The sequence below is a fragment of the Bubalus kerabau genome, unplaced genomic scaffold (assembly GCF_029407905.1).
Source record: "Bubalus kerabau isolate K-KA32 ecotype Philippines breed swamp buffalo unplaced genomic scaffold, PCC_UOA_SB_1v2 scaffold_54, whole genome shotgun sequence".
Lineage (NCBI taxonomy): Eukaryota > Metazoa > Chordata > Mammalia > Artiodactyla > Bovidae > Bubalus > Bubalus kerabau.
Window position 1 is genome coordinate 1,441,218 of NW_026577908.1, and position 25,082 is coordinate 1,466,299.

At 42.5% G+C, this 25,082-nt stretch overlaps 1 long non-coding RNA gene and 1 other non-coding gene across 3 annotated transcripts; one reads left to right on the plus strand and one right to left on the minus strand.

Annotated features, from left to right (window-relative positions):
• Nucleotides 1–226: 226 nt before the first annotated feature.
• Nucleotides 227–24,300, minus strand: LOC129640904 (uncharacterized). Of its 2 annotated transcripts, XR_008709034.1 has the most exons (4): nt 20,807–21,104; nt 18,125–18,289; nt 3,559–3,823; nt 227–1,702 (listed from the first exon to the last, which is right to left on the minus strand). It is a non-coding gene; the product is annotated as an uncharacterized LOC129640904 (long non-coding RNA). The 2 variants fall into 2 exon arrangements; XR_008709035.1 differs by lacking the exons at nt 227–1,702; nt 3,559–3,823 and adding an exon at nt 24,161–24,300 and having other exon boundaries at nt 17,066–18,289; nt 20,807–20,959.
• Nucleotides 8,869–8,975, plus strand: LOC129640977 (U6 spliceosomal RNA). The gene has a single exon (XR_008709043.1). It is a non-coding gene; the product is annotated as a U6 spliceosomal RNA (small nuclear RNA).
• Nucleotides 24,301–25,082: the final 782 nt, after the last annotated feature.

Below are 25,082 nucleotides of genomic sequence, written 5' to 3' on the forward strand. Positions count from 1 at the left end.
TGTTCTCAGCGCCTCTTTCTCGGCTCTTGACCAAAGGGAAGCACTTTGAGTAGAAGAAGAGTGTGAAGAGAGGAGTGTGAAGGGCGGGGAGAGAGAGGGGTGGGTCTTCCCCCTCCCTCCCTCCCTGCCAGAGCCTGGTCTCCACCATGGGTGCCTTCCTCTGTCATATAGCACCCACGCTGGGCGGCCCCTCTCCTATGACCACAGCTCTGGATGGGTTCTAGGAATAGCACACCCTTTCTCTTTTGTTTCTCCAGGCCCAAGGATGATGGAAGCTTCTGCTGTTAATAGTTCCCAGTGGCTTCTCCATTCATCTTGATTCTCTTTACCTTGCCCACAGTGTGAGTTAAGGGTTGAGTTGTAACCCCCGCCCCCAATTCCTATGTTGAAGTTCTAACCCCCAAGACCTCAGAAAGTGACTGTCTTAGGAGAGTGTCTTCAAAAAGGTAATTAAAGTTAAACAAAGTCATACAGGTGGACCCTAATCCAATCTGACTTGTGTCCATATAATAAGAGGCCCAGGTGGCACTAGTGGGAAAGAACCCGCTTGCCAATGCAGGAGACATAAGAGATGTGGGTTCGATCCCTGGGTCTGGAAGATCACCTTGGAGGAGGGCATGGCAACCCACTCAAGTGTTCTTGCCTGGAGAATCCCATGGACAGAGGAGCCTGGCGGGCTACAGTCCATGGGGTGCCAAAGAGTCGGACATGACTGAGCAACTTAGCATATACACAGTAAGAGAAGATTAGGACATCGGCGAGCAGAGAAGGAAGACAGTCTGTGGGCAAGGCAGCCGTCTGCAAGCCAAAGAGAGAGGCCTCAAAAGAAACCAACCCTGCCCACATCTTAATCTTGGACTTCCCAGCCTCCAGAAAATAAATGTCTGTTGTTTTTAAGCCACTCATCAATTGTGGTGGTGGCTTAGTCACTCAGTCGTGTCCAACTCTTTGTGACCCTGTGGGCTGTAGCCCACCAGGCTCCTCTGTCCATGGGATTTCCCAGGCAAGAATACTGGAGTGGGTTTCCATTTCCTTCTCCGGGGCATCTTCCTAACCCAGGGATCAAACCCAAGTCTCCTGCATTGCATACTGTTTCTTTACCTCTGAGACATCAGGGAGGCCCACTTATCAATGGCACTTTTGTTACAGCAGCCTAAACGGGCTAAGGTTCTGTTACAGCAGCCCCAGCAAACTATGACACCATGGTCAATCGTCCCATCACTAAACCACTTGTGGAGCCCTGGGGATGTGCTGGTTATATCCTTCTCGGACCTGGTCTCACACAGCCAACCTCACCAAGGACACTTATCATATGTCCCTTTATCCACTCCACAGTATCTATCATCACATTCCTAAGTTTGTAAATATGTCAACGTTTGTGTTGTGAATGCCTGTTCCTGAAATACTGCAGGACTTACTTTCACAATAAGGTTCCTAAGCTGTTTCTAAGCGAGGAGCCAAGTGACATCCAAGTCTCTGTGTGGAGCATCTTGTCGTTTTTGGAAAACTCTTTTCACATTTTTTACATCAGCTGCTGCTGGAAGGCCTGGGGTGATGACTGAAGTCCAGAGAGCTTTTGGAGATGCTGTGTGAGAGTTTTTGTTGCTGCTTCAGTGGCTGGGAGACCCAGTGGCTGGTGAGGAAGCTGAGCAAGGTGAGCTGGAACATGTAGGGAGGCCCTGGGTTCTGCATGTAAGGAGATCTAGGGAGGAAGAAAAGATACTGCTACAGTGAGAGTTGTTAGAACAGCAGGAAAAGCTATCTAATTCAACTTATTGAAGGAATATAAAGGGCTTCCCTAGTGGCTCAGTGGTAAAGGATCCACCTGCCAAGCAGGAGATGTGGGTTTAATTCCTGGGTTGGGAAAATCCCTGGGAGAAAGGAATGGCATTGCACTCCAGTATTCTTGCCCGGAGAATTCCATGGACAGAGAGGCTGGTTGGCCAAAGGCGGACACAACCTAGTTACTGACCAACGACAAAGTAGTGTAAAACAATTTTATAAAATCATAGGACGGGATGGGATTTATTGAGATGTCCCAGTTTTACCACCTTCCCCCTCATTCACCCCTCAACTATTGAGTCACTCCTAATAAATACATTTCTTTGTCTCCAAAGCACTTTCACAACCATATTTCATTTGAGCCTCAAGGAAAGTGTGTGAGGTAGATAGGGAGGTATTAATGTCTCCATTTTACAAATAAATGAAACTGAAGAGCAGGTAGTTGAAATGCCAGCATTCAAGGAGCTAAAAAGTGTTAGAGCTGGGCCTGGAGACTCGTGATCCTCAGACCAGGTGGGTATTGCTAGAGTTCCCATCGTTTACCCTCCCTGCTAATCTGGGCATGCGCACTAAAGACTGATGTCGCACGTGGACATTCCATCCAAAACTCACAGCGAGGAAGGACTTCTCAACATCTGGCCGTGAGCAGAAAAGGCAGAGAAAGGGAGAGAGTGAGAGAAAGACCTCATACGAGCTGAGTTTACAGGGAGCAGGAAGGGGCACCCGCATTCTTATCTCAGCCCCGACTGGGCAGAGCAACACAGGAGAGCAAGCAGATGTACAGAGGCTGAGCCTCTCCAAACATTGTCCCCCTCCCGACTCCATATTCAGCTGGCAGGCCCCAGGAGTTAGGTCATCCGTTACCTCCCTCTAATGCTCTGATGGATATGTTTGCAACACACAGGGTTTCCATTAATCTGGGGAAAGTCCTACTTTAGGCTTTCACTGAATCTGAAATTGCTTCAGCCATGACTGCTGTCTCCAGTGAACTGGGTCCCTCTTCTTCCACAGAGATGCGCCACACAGGCTGCTCTCGCCTGCACCCTCCACCTGCCTATCTCTCTCTCTATGTATCTTTAAATTGGAGGATAATTGCCTTACAATGGTGTGGTGCTCTCTGCTGTACATCAATATTAATCAGCCATAATGATATATATGTATATATCCCCTTACCCTCTTGAGCCTCCCTCGCCCCGCATTCCACCTCTCTAGGTCATCACAGAGCTCCAGGATGGGCTCCCTGTGCTCTATAGCAGCCTCCCACATGTTACGAGCATACATGGGGCTTCTTTGGTGGGTCAAATGGTGAAGAATCTGCCTGCAATGAAGGAGACTCAGGTTTGATCCCTGGATTGGGAAGATCTCCTGGAGATGGGAATGGCAACCCACTCCAGTATTTTTGCCTGGGAAATCCCATGGACAGAGGAGCCTGGCGGGCTGTAGTCCATGGGGTCTCGAAGAGTCAGACACATCTGAGTGACTCTGAGAGTGAGTAAGTGTATATACATCAATGCTACCTTCTCAATTTGTCCTAGCCTCTCCTTCCCCCGCCGTGTCCACAAGTCCATTCCCTACATCTGCATCTCCATTTCTTCTCTGTAAATAGGTTCATCAGTACTGTTTTCCTAGATTCTGTATATATGTGTGGTGCATGCATCCTGAGTCACTTTGGTCGTGACTTTGGTCATATAGACCCCATAGACTGTAGCCTGCCATAATGCATATCATACATGCATTAATATACAATATTTGTTTTGTTCTTTCTGACTTACTCACCTGCTCTCTTTACTCCTTCTCTACATCTATCCATGGAGGCCCACCTTCTCCAAGAAGCTTGAGTGTTTCAACCCTCAGGGATTTTTGTCTCAGCTGCATTCCTGAAGCCATTATCATACAGACCCCCAAACTCAGCACTGAACATATGCTCTTCAGGACTAGTTCTCTGATGAGATGTCAGCCCCTGGAGAATCAAGCTGGAATCCCACATCCTACTGAATCTATGCTCCTGCTAGTAGTTCCATGCATGTTAGCTGTGACTTTTCTGGGAAAGAGTAGGCAAAACTAGGGTTAAACACAGCCAGTCATTGGAATCCAAGAGGAAAGGGGAAAGGAGTGGGAATTAATTGTCTTCCCGTGTTGGAAGTTTTCGCTGTTGTTTCAAGATCCGTGTACAGTCAGCATATTCATGTTGCTCTAGGATTAGCACAAGGTAAAAGAACAAACAGAAGCCTTCCTTTGTGCTATTTTAGGAACAAGGAAAATAAAATAATACCTTCGAAACGGAGGAACAGCCTAGCTTTCTGTCACACAAGAATGGGCTCATAACACCTCGGCTGCAACCATTTCAAATGGAATCCTATTACGGTGCAGAGTATATTTATCAGTGTATTTGAGGAACCCTTTCTCCTAAGTCCCCCTGGGGGAGATCCACAGGCCCAGGCAGGCTCCTCTCAAACTCTCCTATTCCACCCTGGCAGGTCCCAGGGACTCCCCCGCCCCACCACCTCTCCTCTTGGTAATTGTCACCACCACCCCAAGCTGTCAAGTGTCTCACCCCTTCCTGAGGGGCTCTGGAACCTGGTCTCTTTATGCCCACCTGTTGGACTGCACCTCACAGGCCTACAAAGCCTGCATTTGCCCAGCTTCAAGACTGACGAAAGCCTGGATTGGGCAACAGAGGGCTTCCCCGGTGGCTCAGCGGTGAAGAATCCACTAGCAATGCAGGAGACACAGGAGATGGGGGTTCGATCCCTGCACCAGGAAGATCCCCTGGAGAAGGGAATGGCAAACCCACTCCAGTGTTCTTGACCAGAGAATCCCATGAACAGAGGGACCTGCCGGGCTACAGCCCATAAAGTTGCAAAGAGTCAGGCCTGACTGAAGTGCCTTAGCATGCACACATGGATCAGGCAACAGAGACTTCAGTGGTTTGACAGATGGGGAGCTTCTGTGTCTGAAGTGAAGTCCTGGAGCGACCTCCCACGCTGTGCAGCACACACCTTCAGGACGTGGCAGCAGTCTTTGCTCCTGGTAGAGGGGGAGATTGCCAGTTACAGGGGAGTTGATGTCAGATGGGCTCATCGATTACCAGGGAAACCAACAGAAGGGCACACACCTCACCGCCCCTTTGATAAGAACAACCACTAGCTGGCGCCCAAGGCAAGTATGTAGGAAGGCCAGAGTAAGTGTAAATGAAGCAGGCACTGGTCGGGCAAGGGACGGACAGAGAGCAAGGGAACAGCCATCTTGAGTGGGCTAGTCAGCCACCACCCTTCCTGGTTGTCCCTGAAAAAAAGCTCGTAGACCCTCATTTTAAGACTTTAATGCCCATTATCACAGGAGGAAAGACAAAATATGGGAAATTACATGCGTGTGTGTGTGCGTCCAGTGGCTAAGCTGTGTCTGACTCTTTGCAACCCCGTGGATTGTAGCCTGCCAGGCTCCTCTGTCCATGGAACTTTCCAGACAATAATACTGGAGTGGGTTGTCATTTCCTCCTCCAGGGGATCTTTCTGACCCAGGGATCAAACCTGTATCTCCTGCATTGGTAGGTAGATTTTTTTTACCACTTGAGTCACCTGGGAAGCCTGAGGAAATATACAGACTACAAATCTAACAGTCTTGAGTTTGGTCCACAGCATCTGATGATCTGGTTGAAATAACTGGAAATTTCCTTTATGTCAACATTGGGTGTTGTAAGCAGATAGGGGAGGGGGTCCCTGGAGAAAGATAATCAAACTTGACCTCATTTTGGTCCAAGACATTTTGTGATCTAAACCTGGCCACAATGCTTGCCCTTAAACAGGTCTCAGTAATTAATGATTTTAAGGGGAGAAAGGACTACAGGCACGAAGGGAAAGCAGTCAAGAAACAATGGGTCTAGGGACTCCCTTGGTGGTCCAGTGGCTAAGACTCCGAGCTCCCAATGCAAAGGGGCTGGGGTTCCATCCCTGGTCAGGGAACTAGATCCTGCATGCCACAACTAAGAGTTTGCATGCCCCAACTAAAGATCCTGCATGCTGTATGATGTGGCCATTGAAAAAGATTGGTCCACATTAAAAAATATATACCTTAAAAAATGTTTTTAATAGAGAAATAGAGGTGAGCAAGAAATAATCAACACAGCAACAGGCCTGTTTTTGTTCTTCATTTGTCTTTAGCTCTGGGGTAAAACCATCAGTTGTGGGGGGAAAGGCTAAGCAGAAAATTCTAGCCAGGGCTTTGGAATTTAAGTCCGAGATTATATGATATATATATATATATATATATATATATATATATATATATATATATAATATACCATTCAGCCTCCCAAATAGGTGGCATAAAGTCGGGTTGTGCCGCCACATGTGCACAGAACATAGAATTCCTATGGTTCTTTGTTAGTAGGGACTATGAATTTACATTTCAAAGCATCCATGTCTGAACAAATTGGCTTCTAATGTAGTTTGCTGTAAAAAGCCAAACTATTTAGTACAAAGGGTTATACTCATGCACATACATATAGACTACATATGCACACGTATATATTTTTTAAGAATTTTTTTGATGTGGACCATTTTTAAAGTTGTTTATTGAATTTGTTACAATATTGCTTCTGTTTTTCGTTTTGGTTTTTGAGCAGTGAGGCATGTGGAATCTTGGTCCCCCCATCGGAGGTTGAACCTGCAGCCCCTGCATTGGAAGGCACAGTCTTAACCACAGCACCACCAGGGAAGTCCCTTTTGTTTAACTCTTAAGTAAAAACAAGAAGCCATTTGGCCACAGTCTAAATATTCGGGGAAAGAAGTAAGTAGAATTACTCCTGTTGGAAATGCCACATTAATTTATTATGCATAGCATGATCAAACAAGAGGGCCCAAGACAGAACAAGCAGACTATGCTCTTTCCGAGGTAAAAGAGAAATGCAAAGATGCTAAGTCGTGGTCCTTCCTGATAATTAATTTTGCCCCCAGGATTCTTAGCAATTAGGTCTTTTCATCTTGGAGGTATCCGAGGCAAAGGAGGACGCACAGCACCAAATCCATGGCACAGAGTTCAACACACAGTATTCTACCTGGGGACGTGGAATCAAAAACCCAGCACTGAGAAGGAGTCATGCACAGACACAAGATTTATGGAGGCCATGCAGGGAAAGAAAATATATGGGTTACATATCATACCACTCTGGATGCAACCATTTTTCACACAGCAGAAACTGAAAGAGAAGATAAAGGAGAAAGACAAAGAAAAGTGGGGAGGGGCTTTCCCTGGTGGTCCAGTGGTCAAAAATCTGCCTTCCAATGCAGGGGACGAGGGTTTGATCCCTGGTGGGGGAACTAAGATGCCACAAGCCACAGGGCAATTAAGTTTGCAAGTCACAACTACTGAGCCCGGGAGCCACATCTAGAGAGAAGCCCGCACCCCACAATGAAAGATCCCACATGCTGCAATTGAGACCCACCAAGGCGATGAAAAGCTGGAATCAAGATTGCCGGGAGAAATATCAATAACCTCAGATATGCAGATGACACCACCCTTATGGCAGAAAGTGAAGAGGAACTAAAAAGCCTCTTGATGAAAGTGAAAGAGGAGAGTGAAAAAGTTGGCTTAAAGCTCAACATTCAGAAAACTAAGATCATCGCATCTGGTCCCATCACTTCATGGGAAATAGATGGGGAAACAGTGGAAACAGTGTCAGACTTTATTTTTGGGGGGCTCCAGAATCACTTCAGATGGTGACTGCAGCCATGAATTTAAAAGACGCTTACTCCTTGGAAGAAAAGTTATGACGAACCTAGATAGCATATTGAAAAGCAGAGACATTACTTTGCCAACAAAGGTCTGTCTAGTCAAGGCTATGGTTTTTCCAGTGGTCATGTATGGATGCGAGAGTTGGACTGTGAAGAAAGCTGAGCGCCAAAAAATTGATGCTTTTGAACTGTGCTGTTGGAGAAGACTCCTGAGAGTCCCTTGGACTGCAAGGAGATGCAACCAATCCATTCTAAAGGAGATCAGTCCTGGGTGTTCTTTGGAAGGAATGATGCTAAAGCTGAAACTCCAGTACTTTGGCCACCTCATGTGAAGAGTTGACTCATTGGGAAAGACTCTGATGCTGGGAGGGATTAGGGGCAGGAGGAAGGGGACAACAGAATGAGATGGCTGGATGGCATCACTGACTCAATGGATGTGAGTTTGAGTGAACTCCGGGAGTTGGTGATGGACAGGGAGGCCTGGCGTGCTGCGATTCATGGGGCCGCGAAGAGTCGGACACAACTGAGCGACTGAACTGAAGTGAACTGAACTGAACTGAAAGGCGATGGCACCCCACTCCAGTACTCTTGCCTGGAAAATCCCATGGGTGGAGGAGCCTGGTGGGCTGCAGTCCATGGGGTCGCAAAGAGTCAGACACGTCTGAGCGACTTCACTTTCACTTTTCACTTTCATGCATTGGAGAAGGAAATGGCAACCCACCCCAGTGTTCTTGCCTGGAGAATCCCAGGGACGAGGGGACCTGGTGGGCTGCCGTCTATGGGGTCGCACAGAGTCGGACATGACTGAAGCGACTTAGCAGCAGCAGCAGCAGCGTAGCTGTAAAATAATTTAAAATATTTAAAAAAAGAAAAGTGGGGCAAGTAAAGGTAAAATCAAGAAAGAGAAGGATGGAGCCTCCTCCTGGCCACCTGGCTGACCCCTCATCAGCAACTCAGCAGCCACTCAGCATCAGCACTCTCTCAGTATCCCTGCTGTCTCCATGGTGATTTAATGTGATTCTGATGGATGTGACTAGTTCATGAACGCTTCCTGGAGCTGGGCACTGTTGGTGCTAACTCCATTTTCCAGATGAGAAAACAGTGCTTCCGAGATTGTTAACAACTTATCCCAAATCACCGAGTTGCTAAAATTGTGGGATCAGGCCATTGAACCTAGGCTGTTTCAGGCCCAAACGTGTGCTCTTGGTGAGCAAAGTAAAAAATAAGATGGTGTTTAATGGAGGAGAACATGAACATGTATTGAGTACTTAATATATACCTGGCATGTGATCCTCACAACAGTCCTGCAAGGGAGGTATCATTCCCATTTCATAGATGAAGAAATTGAGGCTCAGTGCTCACTTTGGCAGCACATATACTTAAATTGGAATGATACAAAGAAGATTAGCATGGCCCCTGCTCAAGGATGACATGCAAATTGGTGAAGCATTTCATGTTTTTATGGCAGAAACCATCACAACATTGTAAAGCGATTTTCCTGCAATTAAAAAATAAAGTTAAAAAAGTATGAATGAAACAGGGAAATTTCTTTAGAAGTTGAGGCTCAGAGAGGTTAAGTAACTTATCTAAAGTTGCACTGCAAAGTCCCGGTCTGGGGCACTTCACCTCCTCTGTGTCTATGCTGAGAGTTTTGTACTTTCTCTCTGAAATAAATCCTGTTTGCTTGCTACCATGAAAAAGAAAAAGGCCAGGTCTCTCAGACTGCAAAGCCCATATTCTATTTGTTAAAAAATATATATTGTTGTTTTGCTCCTAAATTTTATTTATTTATCATTATTTATTTGGCTTCTTCAGGTCTTCACTCTGGCATGTGGAATCTAGTTTCCTGACCAGGGATCAAACCCAGGCTCCCTACAGTGGGACTAGTGTCTTAGCCACTGGACCACCAGGGAAGTCCCTCATATTCTTTCTTATTCTTTCTTCCAGATAGAATTCGCAGGAATTTCACGGATTGAACTAAGTAATTAAAAATCCCTCCTTTAGATATTTTTAGTTCTGCATATCCAAGCCAAACACCTAGTGTATTTGTCAGAATTTGAAAGAAGTCTATTAAAGACTGCTTGCAAGAAAACCACTGTATAAACTATGTTTTATAAGTTCTTCTGTTTTAATTATTTAGGTTTTCTAAAGTTTGAAGGAAAAAAAAGGAAACAGAAACCAGTTTTTAATGATTTGGAATTAGGATTCATGAATACACTGGATTCTTTCTTGGTACTGGGGGAAAGCAGAGAGTAAATGTGGTGGGAAACTATGAGGGTCCAGAGATTCAGACTTTAGCCTGGAAGAGACATTAAAGAGGTATTTCAGGGACTTCCCTGGTGGTCCAGTGGCTAAGACTCTGTGCTCCCAATGCAGTGGGTGTGGGTTCGATCCCTGGTCAGGGAACTAGATCCCACATGCCACAAGGAAGATTGATCTTATGTGCTGCAACTAAGACCCGGTGCAGTGAAATAAATACTCAATAAATTAAATATTTAAAAGAAACCTCAGTTATTTAAAAAAATGCAATTCTAATTTATTTTAGAAATAGCTTGAGTGTCTGCTAGTCAACAGTAGAGCTAAGGCCAGAACCTGGGGTTTCCCAATTCTTAAACCATTGTTTTTTCTTAGACATGAACCATGAATTCCTTTAGAGAATACTCCTTTCTCCTCCTCTCTTAATCCAGATAGGGGGGGAAAAAGTGAGAAAGCTTAAAGACTATTAAAAAACAATCGATGCACGATACTGGATGCTTGGGGCTGGTGCACTGGGACGACCCAGAGGGATGGAATGGGGAGGGAGGAGGGAGGAGGGTTCAGGATGGGGAACACATGTATACCTGTGGCGGATTCATTTTGATATTTGGCAAAACTAATACAGTTATGTAAAGTTTAAAAATAAAATAAAATTAAAAAAAATGTTTTATAATTATAAAACTACCTTTTAAAAATAAAGAAACAATTAAAATATCAAAAAAAAAAAAAAAACCCAAACAATCAGGACATTAAGAATCAAGTTATCCTGGAAGGAGGTCAAGACGGTAACCACAGAGGCTGGAGTTAAGGGGAGGAGAACCAGGCAAGATAAGGTCTTAATCTAAAGCAATTAGAGTAAGCAGGTAAGCTTTTGTTACTTGTATTTAGCTGAACGCTGTGAACAGAAAGCTTTTTGAAATCCTTGGCTAAATCAAAACCTGGAAAGTGAGGACTTCTAACCTTCAAGAAAAAAAAGCTGAGCGTGAGACAAAAAGGTATTTGTTTTTATACTTAACTTGGTAGGGAAAAGGAAAGAAAAAACAAGATGTCAGTTCAGCTGGGTCCCAATTCCAGCCCTGGGAAGCCCAAAGCCCGCCCCTCTTGGTTTTATTTTTAAGGATAGCATTTTTTCCCTCCCTTGGCCACGTTCAGTGTGTAGGATCTTAGTTCCCTTACCAAGGATCAAACCTTCACCCCCTGGAAGCGTGAAGTCTTAACTACTGGACTGCCAGGGAAGTCCCACCCTCCCCACCTTGGTTTTTGTAAATAGTCCTGAAGGGCTTTCTTGGTTTCTAGACTACTGAGATCTTGCTTCCATGTGTAAATTGAGTCCAATTTCCTAAAGAGATGGAAGTCAGGCTTTACATCCCAGTAATAGGGAACAAATTTGATTGGGAATGGCTGGGTTACCATCTAATACTGACATGTCATTTTCCCCTGCCCGGGCTCAGCTTCCATCCATCCGGCTGGCTTTTCTTTCATGGTCTTATTTCTTTCCTTTCTGCCCTCTGCCCCTACTCTCCTCTCCTTGCAGGAGCAGAAACAAGAAACTCTTCCTCTAATCTCCAGCCTGGCAGGTTTTCCCTCCCCTGGAGTCCAGGTGCCTGTAGCATTTGCTCCTCAGTGGCTTTCCCCCAAGGAGACAGCTCCCTCCTTCCTCTTCCCAAAAAGGAATCATGGGGCCAGCTGTTAAGATTTCAAACAATTATTTTTTTCACGTCTTTACTCAACATGGGAAAATCTCTGAAGTTTAAGGTGGCACTTGGCTGTCCTGTAGTGCTTGTATTTTTTTCAAGGCTTTGTTCTGTCTGGAATTTTATTATAATAACTAATGATGGGATTTCTTTAATGGTCCGGTGGTTAAGATTCTGAGCTTCCAATGCAGGGGGTCACAGGTTCAATCCCTGGTCAGGGAATTAAGATCCCACATGCCACATGGTGTGGCCAAGAAGCAAAACAAACAAACAACCACTACCACAAAAAACTAATGGGAATGAACATACCTTGATGTTTACATAATTTTAATAAATCATCTTCAAAATGATAAAACATTAGTAATCGAATAGAGATTCACTCAGTCATATCCAACTCTTTGGGACCCCACAGACTGTAGCCTACAAGGCTCCTCTGTCCATAGGATTTTCCCAGGCAAGAATATTGGAATGGGTTGTCATTTCCTCTCCCAGGGGAATCTTCGTGACCCAGGGATCAAACCTGTGTCTCCCATATTGGTAGGTGGATTCTTTACCACTGAGCCACATGGGAAGGCTAGCTTCTATCAATGATTCACACCAAAAGGTGGTTCAATGAAGCAGCTATGAGGAGGCAGTGCTAGAATTCAAAGGGGAATCAGGTACCCTTGAAACTCAAACCTAATAATAGTAGAAAACATCACCCACTCACAGCAATATACACAGATTTGAAACTGTTTCTTTGAGAATGTTTCTGTTTGGGGGGATAATTCTCTTATTTGAAGGCTCTAAGTAATGACAGGCAAACAGAGAAAATGCCTCAGTGACCTGATAGCCATGCCCTGGAGAGAGAGCTGAGAGAGGGGTCCCCAACCTCCGGGATCTAATACCTGATGATCTGAGGTGGAGCTGATGTAATAATAATAGAAATAAAGTACACAATAAATGTAACGCACTTGAATCATCCTGAAACCATCCCCACTTCTCCAATTCATGGGGAAAATCCCCTTTCATAAAACTGGTCCCTGGTGCCAAAAAGTTTGGGGATATTCAAAGGAATGTTCTTTGTCCTTCACACCCACACTGTTTGTCTTCTAACTGCCCCATCTCACAAAGCTTTAACCTCCCCTAGCGTCACATGCCTCTTCCCACTTTGAGGGGCAGGGTGCACACCAGTGTTCAGGCCTCAGGTCCTCCCTGGGCGCTGGTGATCTGTCCTTCTCATCCTGGCTCTGTAAGGCGCTCCCCTAAGTTTTTCCTGCTCCCCTGTTTCTCTAGTTCCTCCTGAATCTTCCTAGATAAACCTGTCTAAATGATGCAAGAACTTTCTATCTAATGAACCTGTGGTTTTCTCCACTCTAATCACACCTGGGCCGTGTCTACCACACTCTCTCCACAGCTGCACTTGTCACTTCTGTTTCGTTTTCAGCTTTCTGTTTTACACTGGAGCACAGCCGATTCATAATGTTGTGATGGCTTCAGGTGGACAGCAAAGGGACTCGGACATACGTATTCATGTGTCCATTCTCCCCCAAACCCCTCTCCCATCCAGGCTGCCACATAACATTAAGCAGAGTTCCCTGTGCTGTACAGTAGGTCCTTCATTATCCATTTTATTGTCAGATTTTATTTACTCCTTACTTTCTTTATGTCCCCTAAATGAATTTCCTCAAAACCCAGTTCCTCTCCTCTCAGGCCCCATAGCTAGTATTTCATTTTCACAATCACCTTGCCTCATGTAGGAGTGTGGTGGGCGGGGGGTGGGGGGGTGGGGGGCAAACTGGCGCAGTGGAGGGAGGGGGCCTTAGCCACCTGCAGTCTGCGGCCTGAACAGCCACAAGGCTCCCCCAGTGGCAGAGTGGTAGACTCTGCCTGCCAAGGCAGGAGATGCAGTAGACTCGGGTTTGACCCCTGGGTCTGAAAGATCACCTGGAGTAGGACATGGCAACCCACTGCAGTATTCTTGCCTGGAAAATTCCATGGAAAGGAGGAGCCTGGCAGGCTACAGTCCATGGGGTTGCAAAGAGTCAGACAAGACTGAGCATGCACGCATATCATAGACACCAATGTTGAGTCAAACATCCCAGCTCACTTTTGGAGGGTTTAATTATGCCTTAATGCTCCTTATCATAATTAAGCAGAAATAGTGATTCTAATTAGCATATTTACAGAAACCACACAAGTATGCTTCCCTGGTGGCTCAGATGGTAAAGAACCCACCTGCAATGCAGGAGACCCAGGTTCGATCCCTGGGTCAGAAGATCCCCTGGAGGAGGAAATGGCAACCCACTCCAGTATTCTTGCCTGGAGAATTCCATGGACAGAGAAGCCTGGCAGGCTACAGTCCACAGGGTCGCAAAGAGTCAGACATGACTGAGCAAATAACACACACAAGTAGGTCCATATAATCACACACTTCACCTACTCATAGCTTAATGGTGTTCCATCCGTGTTTACTTTGCCCTGGTTTCCCTTTCAGCTTGAATGAGCACAACTTTTGAAGTCTTTAATTTATGACTGTTTTAACTTAAGCAAGCCCTGCTAGAGGGTGACAGATGGTAAATGTCAAAAACCCAGAGAGAGGGTTTCTGTTTAGCCTTTGATTTTTGTTTTGTTTTTTAAGCCAGAGAAATGTCCGATTGTGCTCCTAGTTTGTCAGAGAAGGCAATGGCAACCCACTCCAGTGTTCTTGCCTGGAGAATCCCAGGGACAGGGGAGCCTGGTGGGCTGCTGTCTATGGGGTCGCACAGAGTCAGACACGACTGAAGAGACTTAGCAGCAGCAGCAGCAGAAGGAGAAAATTATTTCTGTTCTCAAAACACTATAATAATAACAAAAGTAAAACAAAGAACATGGACTTCCCTGGTGGTCTAGTGATTAAGAATGTGCCTGCCAATGCAGGGGACACTGGGTCAATCCCTGGTCCAGGAAGATTCCGTATGCCCGTGTGCCACAACCGCTGAGCCAGAGCTCTGGAGTCTGTGCTCTGCAACAAGAGAAGCCATCGCAATAAGAATCCTGAGCACGGAAGGTAAAGAGTAGCCCCTGTTCACTGCAACTACAGAATGCCCAAGGGCAGTAACGAAGACCCTTTGTAACCAAAAATGAATAAATAAATAAATCCTTTAAAAGAATCATTATCATCATCACCATGATGGCACTGATAATGGTGGCAGTGATTATAGCAGCCACCAACCCAGAGGTACTTGTATGTGCCAGGCACTGTCTCAGGAAGTATTCCTACCTTATTATTTTTTGAGGGGGGTTATACAGTGAGGCATGTGGGATCTTAGTTCCCCCTACCAGGGATCGAACCTGCACCGCTTACATTGGAAGCACAGAGTCTTAACCACTGGACCACCAGGAAAGTCCCGTTCCTACATTACTTTATTCAACCTTCATAATAACTTTAAAAGGTAATTGTAACTGCTTCCATTTTACAGAAGAGAAAACTGAAGGTAGGATAAACTGATAAATTTTTCCACCACTACTGTGAAGACATAAGCAGTAAGACCCAGGGTCAGAATTTGAATCCGGGACTCTCCAGCTTCAGGCCACACAGTGAGCTTCTCTATCCTGTGTCGCCACCTCTCCTACCATATCATTATACAGCTATTCCACAACTGCAGTTAGTTTGTTCATAACAATATACGTTCTTAAAAACAGTACCCTGTTCTACCTATCTAAAACACAGAAACAATTTCCATTATGTAGGGGTAAACTATAGATTTTATCAATTATCAAAACTTCAGCCATTCCTAAAGAATTGGGAAATGAAAATCTTTTTTTTTTTTTTTTTGGAAAGTCTATTTTTTAATTGCCCAAAATGAAAGTCTTGTTCTTTTGTATATAAAATTCGTAAGGGTTTTTATGCGGTTGTAGCCTAAGGGAAGAGATACTGCTACGTTGAGAAGCCATTAAAGGTTTAATTTTTTTTTTCTTTAAGAGATTAGGGAAGCTTTGCTCAGTAAATTGATTTGCTTAAATTGTTTGTGAAAATTTAAAAATTCCCCAAGTTCCTCCAAGCAGAATCAGTTAGTTTCTTATCCTTGTTTCAACTGCTCTTTCTTTGTGCATATTTCTCTTACAGGATAGTACTTCGTATTCAGTGTGGTAACTAGCTGTTTGTGTCCTGGGCCATAGACTAGGCTCCCAGAAAGTGGGGTTAAGACCATTGTACCCTTAGCAGCTAGCACATAACAGTATTTAATACATATTTACTGATTTAGTGGGTGATTGTAAGTAGTAGAGTAAGAAGACATTTTACTTTTATATAATCGATGGCTCATTACAAGATTAGTGTTCAGTGTTTTGTGTGAATCCTGACAACCCACTCCAGTACTCTTGCCTGGAGAATCCCCATGGACAGAGGAGCCTGGTGAGCTACAGGCCATGGGGCTGAAAAGAGTTGGACACGACTGAGCAACTAAGCACAGCACAGTGCGGATCTCACTTAAAATGGACATTCAAGGAATTCCCTGGTGGTCCAGTGGTGAGGACTCCACACTTTCACTGCCGAGAGCAGGAGTTCAATCCCTGGTCAGGGAACTAAGAGCCCAAGTCACACGGAGTGGCCAAAAAAATAAAATAAATAAAATAAGATGGGCATTCATTTCATTTTTCTGAGCTTATATTGAATGAAATCTATTTTTGCTGGAAGAGGTCTTGTTTAACACCACTGGTAATAAAGAATACATGATAATAAAAAAGCATTTTCAGGGGAGAAAATTTAGGCATGAATGCTCGTAACTATATACATAAACATTAATTCTGAAAAGTACAAAATATTTGACCCATTAACAGAATAGATAATAATGAAAACTGATGACTTTTCTGTTAAGTAAACAAAAACTTTGTTCCCTTTACCCAAAGCCATTTGAGACTTTTTTAAATGGCAAATGATGAAAAAATTTTAAATGCTTTTGTTTGCATATATTGAAATAACCAGACATCTTTTCTCTTTTATTCTGTGAATTACATGGACTGATTTTTTTTAATATTATGCCAACCTTACTCTCCTTGGATACATCCCACTTGGTCATCATGTATTATTCCTTTTTTATATCTTACCAGGTTTAATTTGCCAATTTTTTCTTTAATAGAAAAACTGAAATTTACTATAACAAACTACTCCCTAAAGAAATGAAATACTAAGCAACAATGTGGCAATTTTCTTGTATCAGAACTATTCATCGTCTTAAAATATGTGTGTGTTAGTTGCTCAGTCATGTCCGACTCTTTATGATCCTGCAGACTGTAGCCCACCAACCTCCTCCAACCATGGGGATTCTCCAGGCAAGAATACTGGAGTGGGTGGCCTTTCTCTTCTCCAGGGGATCCTCCCAACCCAGGGATCAAACCTGCATCTCCTGCATTGCAGGTGGATTCCTTACCATCTGAGCCACCAGGGAAGTCCATAAATGGTTTCTGGAAAAAGAGTTATTGTTGAAGACCAAGTATTAAAATCAGTATTACATACAATACTCAAAACCTTTTTTCATTCTACAACCTGGTGGATCACTTTTCTCTCCTCTGTCCCAGAACAGCCCACGCGTCAGCTATTGAAGCCTTTCCCTGGCTATGAGTGACGTTGAAGGAGAGTTAAGGGAAACCTTGTGATAAAAGGAGTCATAGCTATTGTAATTTTTAAAATAACTCTTCCACCACTGCACTTTACATTTTTCTTTTTAAAAGAAATTCTCACGAAGAACAGCCATCATTGAAATCAGAAAGACTGCTTTTATCATTGTAATTATAACAATATTAATTATGCACTTTATTACTATATTAAATGTAGAGGGTTTCTACTTCAAGTAAACACAATAAAATGAAACGTAAATCAGCATGTTAAGAGCCAACTATTCATATTTCAAAAGGATTCTCCAATTCAAAAAGGACTCACTGCAGCTTTTCTATAAAAAAAAAATCCCTGTGGTTTTAAAAATAATTTTAAAATTGTAATTTACACATAATTTTCAGGAACTCTTCTATTATACAAAACGATGCACAACTCTGCATGTATATAGATTATGCCATAAAGAAAAAGCTCATACAAATTTCCCATAAGTTATCTAATTAACTCTGACTATAAGAATGAACATAAACATTGGTTGCAATGCATAGAAAACCACTAGAAAAAATTTATGCTCATACTGTTTACTGTTTACAATTCTATGTAAGGACTTTACATTGCTAGTTTCTAAAGTGAAAAGAACTTTAATATGCCCATTATGCCATTTCCTAGTTACTAATGTTTTGCAAACTTTTCTTTATTAATGATAGAAACATAAACTTCAATTTGCCTGGGAGAATCACAGAAAATTTGAATTAGTTAAGTAAAATTTGATGACCCATAGGTAATAAATACTGCACATTACCCACAGAATCCCAGTGTCAGAATTGTGTACTGTAGGCATCAGAGACACAGAAATCCAGGAATCTGGAGAGAATGAGGAGCTCCAAGTCATAACCTGGTGGAACTGTGGTTTGTGAGTGTCAGATTACTTTCAACTAACATGGATATCTTGAAAAGAGCTGTTAAGTTCTTAGAACAAGGGAATTTTGAAGTCATGGTATATTTCTTTTGAAACAATGGCCTTCTCCAACTTAGTTCTAGAATTCTTAAGTAGCTGATGTTAGTAATTCTTCTTTTCCCAAATTTACCTTGGGCTTGGTAACATGGAGTTCTTTCACCATTTGAATATAATGCTTCTTCCATACACCCTGCTCATAGGGAGTTGGGGAGACATTGATATACCAGTTAAACCGTAAACATTTTAGCATCCAGAGCTGATCCAGTTCAGTTAAATTCTTCCAATGCCAGCTCACCTGGAGAAACAATGTTAAAAAACTATTCAGCTTACATGTCCACTTTCTCTAGGTTTTGAGCCGTCACCCTGGCACTGAGAGAACTTCTTTATTTTTTTTCTGGAGTGGGTTGCCATGCCCTCCTCCAAGGGATCTTCCTGACCCAGGGATCGAATCCACTTCTCTGCACTGCAGGCAGGTTCTTTACCACTGAGCCACTGGGGAAGTGGATTCATGGATTCGTTCATGAATGAATCAGAGCAAACATAATTTTAACTTGATAAACCAGGCCTGGAATTCACAAGTAGTTTCTTTTTGGTCTTTTTTTCCAAATCACAACCAAGTTAACTCTTACCTGAAGTGCTTCCTAACAAGGCAGGAAGTTTTTTTTTTTTAAATTGGAGGATAATTACAACATTATGATGGTTTTGCCATACATTGGCCATAGGTATACATGTGTCGCCTCCAACCTGAACACCACTTCCACCTCCCTCCCCATCCCATCCCTCCAGGTTCTCACAGAGCACTGGCTTTGGGTACCCCTTTTTCTTTTCTTTTCTTTAATGTTAATTCAGACAGAATCCAAGTCAACTAATATTTATCGAGCACCTATTAACCATCCTCGTCACAACCTGAAGGGTAGTATAATTAATATTCTTCCCTTGCAAATGGGGAAACTAAGCTTCAGATAAGACTTTGGAACTTCCTAAAGATCTCTGGCTATGCCAAAGCCTTTGACTGTGTGGATCACAACAAACTGTGGAAAATTCTGAAAGAGATGGGAATACCAGACCACCTGACCTGCCTCTTGAGAAACCTGTATGCAGGTCAGGAAGCAACAGTTAGAACTGGACATGGAAAAACAGACTGGTTCCAAATAGGAAAAGGAGTACATCAAGGCTGTATATTGTCACCCAGCTTATTAACTTATATGCAGAGTACATCATGAGAAATGCTGGGCTGGAGAAAGCACAAGCTGGAATCAAGATTGCTGGGAGAAATATCAATAACCTCAGATATGCAGGTGACACCACCCTTATGGCAGAAAGTCAAGAAGAACTAAAGAGCCTCTTGATGAAAGAGGAGAGTGAAAAAGTTGGCTTAAAGCTCAACATTCAGAAAACTAAGATCATGGTATCCGGTCCCATCACTTCATGGCAAAATAGATGGAGAAACAGTGGCTGACTATTTTTCCCGGCTCCAAAATCACTGCGGATGATGATTGAAGCCATGAAATTAAAAGGTGCTTACTCCTTTGAAGGAAAGTTATGACCAACTTAGCATATTAAAAAGAAGAGACGTTACTTTGCCAACAAAGGTCCGTCTAGCCAAGGCTATGGTTTTTCCAGTAGTCATGTATGGATGTGAGAGTTGGACTATAAAGAAAGCTGAGCGCCAAAGAATTGATGCTTTTGAACTGTGGTGTTCGAGAAGACTCTTAAAAGTGCCTTGGACAGCAAGGAGATGCAACCAGTCCATCCTAAAGGAGATCAGTCCTGGGTGTTTATTGGAGGGACAGATGTTGAAGCTGAAACTCCATTACTTTGGCCACCTGATGCAAAGAGCTGACTCATTTGAAAAGACCCTGATGTTGGGAAAGAATGAAGGCAGGAGGAGAAGGGGACAACAGAGGATGAGATGGTTGGATGGCATCACCAACTCAATGGACGCGAGTTTGGGTAAATTCCGGGAGTTGGTGATGGACAGGGAGGCCTGGTGTGCTGCGATTCATGGGGTCACAAAGAGTCAGACACTACTGAGTGACTGAACTGAATTGAACTGAAGGATCTCTGGGAGTCTGCATATGAATGTTGTATGAAGGCTACAGAAACTCCAGTTGGCACATTGCTTATTTTTTTCATGATATGCTTCTGTTTTCCCTCCATGCTTATGATTTAACTAAATATATAAAGGGAACACAATGACTAATACTATATTGATGTGTCCTAAATAGCCTTTAAGATTCAATGAAGCATTAAGTGTTTGTCCTGGGGACTTCCCTGGTGGTCTAGTGGCTAAGATTCTATGCTTTCAGTGCAGGGGGCCAGGGTTTGATCCCTAGTTAGGGAACTGGATTCCACGTGCTGCAACTGACACCTGGTGCAGCCAAATTAATACATTTTTTAAAAAGTATTCTGTACATTCCATTTTCATAGCATTATGGTCAATCCTACATATCCAGCAAATGGTGGAGGTGACCCTATCATGTGTAGTAGTTTTTAAAATAATTTATTCCAGGTTTTAAATAAGTCTTAGTAGAAACTAGAATCAAGTCCATAGATAAAGTTCAGACTAGGCATTCCATATCTCTTAACATGAATTGCAGAGATGGTAGCTAGTCTTCACATTCATTCCATCTTTGGAAAACTGGCCTCTTTTTCAAGGTTAACTCAATAATAAATAATGTTTGAGTGCCCCCAAAAGGAGCAGAACACTCTGTAATGGAACTCACTACCCATCCATCTGTTTATCTATCTGTCTGTCTTCCTCCCTCCTTCCATCCATTGTGTACGGAGTTTCAAAGTTACCCAAACTCACGTCCATTGAGTTGGTGATGCCATCCAACCATCTCATCCTCTGTTGTCCCCTTCTCCTCTTGCCTTCAATCTTTCCCAACATCAGGGTCTTTTCAGATGAGTCAGCTCTTTGCATCAGGTGGCCCGTGTGTTATGTCCAGGATTATTTTATGGGCTGAAGATAAGACATGTAGGGGAGAGGGAAGCAGAAGTGGGGCATAAATAGGAGAAACAGTAGGTTCAGGATCTAGATGGAGGAAAAGGCTTAGAGGATCTTATACAACACTGCAGGCAGAAACAGAGATCACAACCACTTTGTGCAACCCAGAATGAAACTGCACTGCCCTTAAACCTCATATGGTTAGTTAATTCAATCAAGATGTGGGATTTGGGAGGGAGGGGATGGGGAGAAAGTTTTTCTCAACTCTCATCCTTTTCCTCTTTTGACTTAGATCGGGTTTAGACCTGGGTAGTTAAGTTGGGGTTCCCACTGCCCCCGCACTGGGGATAGATAAAATTTTGCTTTGTTTTTGATTTTTGCTGCTTTTTGTTTGTTTAAAACTAAACAGGAATGAGGAAAGTTGAGGGTGGGGAAGCTCTTTCAAAACTGTAAGACAACCGCCACCACATTTTTAAACAGCTCAAAGCTCATCTTGGTGCAATGACTTTATTGTTTACTTTAAATCTAGCTAAAGAACAATTGCCTCACAGTCAGTTCTGGGAAATAAAATAAAATGTTGAAATCTACCAAGATTGACATATGGTACACATAGATGATAAGATTATCTATTTCATATCACATCTCCCTGGAATGATAACATTCTCATTGTGAAAAACATGGAAAATTCTGAGAAACCTGAAGAAAAACAATACCCAGAACTCTGTCAATCAGAGATGACCAAACATTATCAACAAGCTGGTAGAGTTATTTTCCTTTCTGTTTTTCAGGTATATATGAAAGCAAAATTGGGAAACTGCATGCAATTTAAAATCATGCTTTCTTCATTTTACATATAATAAGCATCTCTGTTCTTGCAAAACATGTTTTCTAATGACTGCCTAATAATTCTTTATATGGCAGAATGATACTCTATTACTGGGCATTTAAAACACTATGTTTTTTTAAAAAACAAATTGTTTCAGTTTTAGAATAATATGTGTACATCAATACTAAAATCACAGATACCAAGGGGCACACTGTAAAAAAAGTAAAAAAAAAAAAAAAAAAAAAAAGCCTCTCTCATCCTTGTCATGTAGCCACTCATTTCCCTCTGTGAATGTAACCATTGTTACTGGCTTCTTGTGTGCCATTCCAGAAGAGCAAGAAATATGGATGCATTCTTTTATTCTTCCAAAGTGGTAGGATAATTCTGCACCTTTGTTGTTTTATTGATGATATATTGAGGAGATAGTTGCAGCCAGTCTGCTATTAGCAGACATTTCCATTGTTTCCAACCTTTTGCTACCACAAACAATGATGCAATATTCTTATATAGACATACATTTTGCATGTGTTGAAGTATACCCATCAGACAAATTCCAAGAAGTGGAACTACTGGCCAAAGGTAATCTTGTTTTTTTTTTTTTTTTAATTAAAAAGATTTTTAAAGTTTTTAGCCATGTCTCATGGCTTGCAGGATCTCAGTTCCCTGACCAGGGATCAAACTCACACCCTTGGTAGTGAAAGCCACTGGATCGCCAGGGAATGTCCAGGAATCTTTATTTAAAAATTGGGTACTACCAAATTGCTCTCCTTGGTGTTTGCATCAATTTATCTATGAAGGTGCAACATATGAAGGTGCTTGTTTCCCCACACCCCTAACAATATAAAATGTTATCATTAAAAAAATAAATAAAAAAAGAAAAAAAGAAACTCAATCCATCTGAGTCACAAACGATGGCATGAAAATGAGGCTAAGCATTTTATCTATTTTAGAAACATCTGCTTTTCTTTCTGTGAACTATTTGTTCGCCTCCTTTGCTCATTTTTCTGCTAGGCTTTGCTCTTTTTTTTTTCTTCTTAATGTAGATTTATAGTCGTTCTTTAAAAAATAAGAAAATTACCCCTTTGCTGGCAATATGTTTTCCCCCAGTTTATTTTAATTTTGGGGGGCCACACTGCAGCAGCTTGTGGGTTCATAGTCTCCCGGCCAGGGGCTGAACCTGAGCCCTCATCAGTGAAAGCACTGAGTCCTTACCACTCCCAGGGAGCTCCCTCCTGTTTACTGTCTGTATTTATTTACAGTTTTCTTCTCGATGGAGAAAATTTTAACTTTTATAATCACAACTTAAAATCTTGCTTTCTTTATTTATAAAGCATATATAATATATATACAAAATATATAAAATAAATAAAGAAAGATTTTAAGTTATACATTTTCTTTTGAGGCTCTGAATATTATAGATTACTCACAAAGTCTTCCTTCCCTAGATTTCCTTTAATTACATTTTTTTCCCCCTTTAGTCATGCCTGGTGGCTTACAGGATCTTAGTTCCCCAAACAGGGATTGAACTTCTGCCCTCAGCAGTGAAAGAGCAGAGACTTAACCACTGGACCAGGGAATTCCCTCCTTTGAGTAGGGAATGGTTTTCCATAATTTCATATCAATCTTTTATCCTTCTAGAATTTTTTTCCAGATACTGCCCAATTGTCCCAGCACCAATTATTAAATACGTCATCTATCTTACTGCATTCATTTTCTTAATTTTTTTTTCATTTTCTTAATTTTAAAAACTAAAGTTACCCTGTGAATGCACAGTAACAGGGAATTTCTGGTCTTTCTAGACTATGAAAAGAAATCAACAAAATGACTATCAATTTTATGTCTTAAAAAATATACTTGAATACACCGTGAAATTATTTGTAAGAAAATAATGGTCAGATGCTTTTCCAACCTGTGAGCACATTTGCCCACTCTGAACTCCTTTAGTCTCACATGCTTCTGTATTTATCACATTAGCACCTTATTTCATGCTTTTCTATTTATGAATGGCCTGCACTCTACACTCTTATGGTCCTCTGCTGTGCAATATAAGGCTATTCTGATGATGAACCATTATATACATGTGTATATATTTCCCCAACTGGCTAATACTATTTTACGGACACTTAGCGATGGCTTACTTTTTCTCCCCTTTGAGCACTAAGTGCACAGCCAGACACAAAGAGCTGGGGCCAATCCAAACCGTGCAAACGAAACGCGGTGAGCGTCTTGTCGGTGCTCGGTTTTGTATGCGTGCTTTCTTTTTTCCCTCAAGGTTCAGTGTTTTCTAGGCTGTCTTTACAAAACACTGAACCCTGCTTCTTTATCTGTGCCTGTGCACAGAGACAAAGGCTTTGGGGGTCCAGGAAAGAAAAGATGTATAAAGATAACACCTTTGGGAGCTTGGTCGTAAAATCCAGAGCTTCTGCTGGAATTTTCTCCTGAAGCTTTCAACAGCAGAACTTTTGCTGTGACAGGGAGCAGCGTTCTAACAGGACTGTCAGGATTCTTCTCCTCTGAGTGTCCATCCATTTGTCAAACTGGAGAAAAAAAGAAGCAAAGCAAAAAAAAAAAAAAAAAAAAAAAAGCTCCAGGTTTAGTCTGACACCAGAGACGCATTATGAAAGAGATAAAGAACTGCATAGAAAGTGAGTTTAGTAACTTATTCTTAACGAATTGCATGCATTTCTTTCCCTAACAAGTACACCCCATGTTTTGCCACCTACCTGTTCTTTCTCACATGTGTGTGTGTGAGCCCAAGCAAGGCCAGTGTTGACATAGACATGCACTTGACCTCAAAACTTGGAGTTACAGAAAAATTTGGGAGCTGGTCATAGTCGTAAACTGATAATATATACAGACTTGTAAAATGTAGATCTTTAACTTCTGATGGGGCTATATCCCAATTAATCCATCCTAAGTTGAAAGTATCATAAATTAAAAATGCACATAATACACTTAACGTACCAAACATCCTAGCTTAGCCCAGTCTACCTTAACGTGCTCAGAACGCTTACATGAACCCTGATGCTCCTTGTTGTTGTTTAGCCGCTCAGTCATGTCCAGCTGTTTTGCGACCCCATAGACTGTAGCTCAGCAGGCTCCTGTGTCCATGGGATTCTCCAGGCAAGAATACTGGAGTGGGTTGCCGTGCCCTCCTCCATGGGATCTTCCTGACCCAGGAATCAAACCTGAGTCTCCTGCATTGACAGAAGTATTCTTTATCACTGAGCCACCAGGGAAGCCCTCACATGAGCCTATAGTTGGGCAAAATCATCTACCACAAAGCCTATTTTAGAAGAAAGCATTGACTAG